This window comes from Chiloscyllium plagiosum, unplaced genomic scaffold (assembly GCF_004010195.1).
Source record: "Chiloscyllium plagiosum isolate BGI_BamShark_2017 unplaced genomic scaffold, ASM401019v2 scaf_30748, whole genome shotgun sequence".
NCBI lineage: Eukaryota > Metazoa > Chordata > Chondrichthyes > Orectolobiformes > Hemiscylliidae > Chiloscyllium > Chiloscyllium plagiosum.
In genome coordinates, this window is record NW_025194962.1 from 1 (window position 1) to 4273 (window position 4273).

At 43.0% G+C, this 4273-nt stretch overlaps 1 non-coding gene across 1 annotated transcript; it reads left to right on the top strand.

Annotated features, from left to right (window-relative positions):
* Positions 1–3953: 3953 nt before the first annotated feature.
* trnas-aga lies at positions 3954–4035 on the top strand. The gene has a single exon. It is a non-coding gene; the product is annotated as a tRNA-Ser (tRNA).
* Positions 4036–4273: the final 238 nt, after the last annotated feature.

Consider the following 4273-nt stretch of genomic DNA (forward strand, 5'->3'; position numbering starts at 1 on the left):
TTGGCATGTTTCCAGATTTCTTTGCGAGCATGATTAGCAGAGTTGATCAAGGTCGTCTGATTGTACTTGGGGATAAAACAAACAAAGATTAGTGGCATAATCTTCATTTTCTTTATGTCAAAAGTAATATCTTTCCTGATGGTCACAACAAAGGAGATAGTTTCCAAGAAAAGACAGATACTAAGTCAGCTGTAAACTAATCGATGACCAAAATATGGTTCGCGTTGTTCTCTGGGACAGATATGATTTATTGATTATTGTCATCCAAACCTTTTTTTTACCATTGAACCGTGAGTGGGAGATTGGAAACTAAGATCACCCGTAACTATTGCCATCTTTTATCACTCACATGTAGTATTTTTTTCTCGTACGTAGTGGTTACTGCGAGTGCACTTGTAAACTACACCTGCGGATGACTTCTTTCCTCACTGGTCCTCATTTCTACACAAACACGTTATACATCCTTATCTCCTGAATAAAAGTAATATGCAACCAATTAACAAATGTCACTAATACCTTGGCATTTCACACGCCTCCGTTTGTCACCTTCCAATGTAAATTAATAATTTGCCGTGTTGCAATTGCACACAATAAGAGATAACAAAATACAAGGAGGTGTACCAGGTTTGCAAACGCACGCTATTGAAGCTAAAACGCAGATTTCTTCCCAAAATACGATCACGGAAGCATGCACCGAACCGTCAGGAAGCACACAATAAGTCCAGTTCCATTGGGTATGACAGGAACAGCACTAGAAAAACCACCAAATTCCTTCTCTCGGCTAATATTTTGGATGTACATCTCAATGAGCAATCGAGTTTTATACATGTTCGAACAGTAGTTACAACACAAGGAATTAACCAGTGCTACAGACGGTACAAGCCCCTGAATCAGAAACACACAATGCCCTACATACAACTACAAGAACATCTGCCCGTGGCGGAGACGGGCTGGTTGAAGTTCATGATTGCAGCTCGCTAGTTGTCCGACTGTTTCTCCGATATAGTGTTTCGTGCAGTCCCTGCGTGGAATCTTGACAACCATATTTGTCCTGCACAAGATGGGCATTGGATATTGTTTTCTGGTGAGCTTTCCCTCAGCGAGGCTGTTGGTTTATGTCCTGTCCTAAATCCGTGTGTTCAGAGGAGTCTGGCTATCAGTTTCCAGAAATTCATTTTAATAAAGGGAAGCATGGTGTTTCAATTGCTTTCTGGCATATTTTAGTTGACAATTTAGTGTGCCAGACATCTGGGAATGCAGATGTGGGATACATATTCTTGGCAAAGAATTTGTGTGGTCGTCACTAACTGCCACGGCCACTGTCCCGAGTAGCTATACGTACAGACAGCAAGCATGCTCGAGAGCAGCACAACAGTAATAGAACATGGCAATCAGAAGGCAGCCAGAGATTTTTGAGAAGCAGGGCACCCATCCATGGATTCCATCAATAAACACATTGATCAGGATCCAATCTGCAATACCAACAACTGGACCCAGCGGCACTGAAACTAAATCAATTCCAAAACCCACAGGACAGAAGGCTTCACAACAGGCTCTGCAACCCTGAGGATGTTACCCAGAACTGTGAGGATCCCACTTCCCACCACCGCAAAACATTCCAACAACATCTCCATGAAGCACACGAGCTTTGCATCTTTCTGTTCCAAAGCACTCCGATTTTTCACAGCAGAGAATTGGACACTGAACTCTCGCGTGCAAGGTGAGGATGCCAAACCCAACACGATCAATAATGGCAGTGAGAGCGAGGGCAACAATTTCCATTGTCATATGGACAGCCACAAACACTCTCTTTGAAAGGTACCTTGAAATATGAAATTCTGTGCAGCAGTATAATCGGGGAACCAAGTAGCCTGCGCTGGGTATTCATATTTCAGACAATTTCCTTTGTTCACCGTTTTCACTGAAAGTGAATGGATATTACTATTTCATTGCTGATATGAAACCAGATTCTGCATTATATCTGCTCGCCGTTTTTGTTGCTGCAGTGGCGAAAAGGTTGGCAATCGCGATGAGAAATGTTTTTTGTATTTCTCTCATTTCCTTCATTACTGTCCTGGTGAAGGGGGCTGATGATTGGTCCTCTCGATCAGATGGAGTCATGAGCTCATTGTTGACATAATGTCATCACGAGGGCAATTGGTAAACTTCATTTTTCATGGATTATTGCTGTTCCGTTTTGTTTAATGTTTGTTGAGCACTTCCTGTGACTTGGCAATGCACGAAATCTCCAGTATGTCCTGAATTGCCTCGCTGCCGTTTCTCTGAGCAGTTCATGACATAATCGGCTTGCACTGCAACAAAGGCAGCATGCATGCTTCGGTGTGCCTGGCAATTGTCCACACTTTCTGTTTTGCTTCTGTTCCACATGAAGAGCTGTCAGTTTCTGGATTCGTTGGAGAGCTGAGGCGGGTAACATTATCCGTGCGGTATTATTCTTCAGCCAAACTCTTTGATGGCAAAGTTGGGAAGGTGCCAAACGAATGGTCATTGGCAGCAAAAGTCCGGAAAGACCCTCATCGCTGGGTCAACTCGTCCCATCTACCCTCCAGAAATATAGGCAAAAGCGCTGACTGCATAACAAACAGAGTGCATTATTTTGCAAATGGTCCATTAAAACAGGTGTCAGCTGCTGGGGCACATCAAAGTTGCCGAGCACGGAAAAAGACCCTCCTATCGAACCGAAATTAATTGAACCATATTTGCCAAAATGTGTTCCTTATCTCTCCGAACGCTTCCTGTCTATATACCCATTCAGATGCCATTGAATTTGCCTTAAATGTGGCAAATCATTCTGCACACACAAAAATGTCTGAGTGAACTCGCTGAGTTTCTGCATGTCACCATGACCAGACTTTGGGCCAAAGTTGGAAACTGCGACTAGAATAGATGGCTGTCTGATTAGACGCAATGCACAATGGGCGGAATGGCCTTTTCCCACTTTGTAAATCTTCGAAGACAAGTTGAAAATAATCTGCAAAGAAAATGTTCTTGTGAGGATTTACTTGTGAGGATTCGGTACTCTCAGCACCGTGGCCCGGATCGTATTCCCGCTCATGGAATGATTGTATTGTTCAGCAAACATATCGGTGAACCAGTACTTCTGCCGATTTTCCGATGCTGGCAGGTCATTGGTTTTGTCCAAAACATTATGAAGGTGAACATAAAACAAATAGCTGCAGTTGCTGGAACGCAGCAGGGCTGGCAATAGAATCGTCGACTTGCCTGCTCTTCGGATGTTGCCTGACCTGCTGTGCTTTTCCAGCATCACTCTGATCTAAAATCTGGTTTCCAGCATCTGTCGACTCTGATCTAAAATCTGGTTTCCAGCATCTGTCGTCCTCACTTTTGCCTAGTTCCTTCAGTGTTGCTGGTTCCCAATGCAAGAACTCCATCTCTAGCGGTTTCATGTCTGTACCTCCGTGCTGAGGAGTTGAAGCGTGAAGAAAAGTAACTCACCCACTCCATCTCTGGGGTAATTAGGGACTAAAAATGAATCGTGTCACATTGAAGTATATCTACATGCGACTTAATCTCTGTCTTTTATTGGGAACCATTTCTTTCATTGTAACCATCAGGAAAAACCATTTCGTTCGCCAGAAAAAGAAATGAATATGTCACTAACCTTTGTTTGTTTCAGGTGCACGAACACTCAGATCAATAGCTCCATTGATTAGCTCTACTGGTCATGTTCGCAAAGAGATCTAGCAAATTGCCAAGTGTGATTTTCCTTTCAATAAATAATTTTGACTCAGTTTGGCTGCAAATATCTTTTCCTAACTTTGTGCTTTTCTTCTTTTACATTGGTGTCTCGCACCTTACAAATGACAGCAAAGGTATGAAAGGAGATGGAAGCATTTAGCTCATCAAGTCAGCGAGAACTTTCAATGAGATCACGGCTGATTTGGTCAATGCTCAACGCTGCTTCGCTGTCTGTAGTCATGGCCGAGTGGTTAAGGCGATGGATTAGAAATCCATTGGGGTTTCCCCACGTAGGTTCACAGTCTGCTGACTACGTTATGAATTCTTTTCTGCTGGAACAATTTTCGCTCAAAGTTCAGAAAACCGATTTTGCAAACCAGGCCGGTAATTTGATTAGACTTGGGAAACTCGACTTCTTCATCAGGAATGTTCCATATTTAAAACATTATCCCTGTTTCTCTTTCCAGATACACTGCTCGACACATCGGGTTTCTGCTGTTGTTATTGAAGGTCCGAAGCAGAAGTGCCGCTTTTCATTAGATTCCTTTAATCC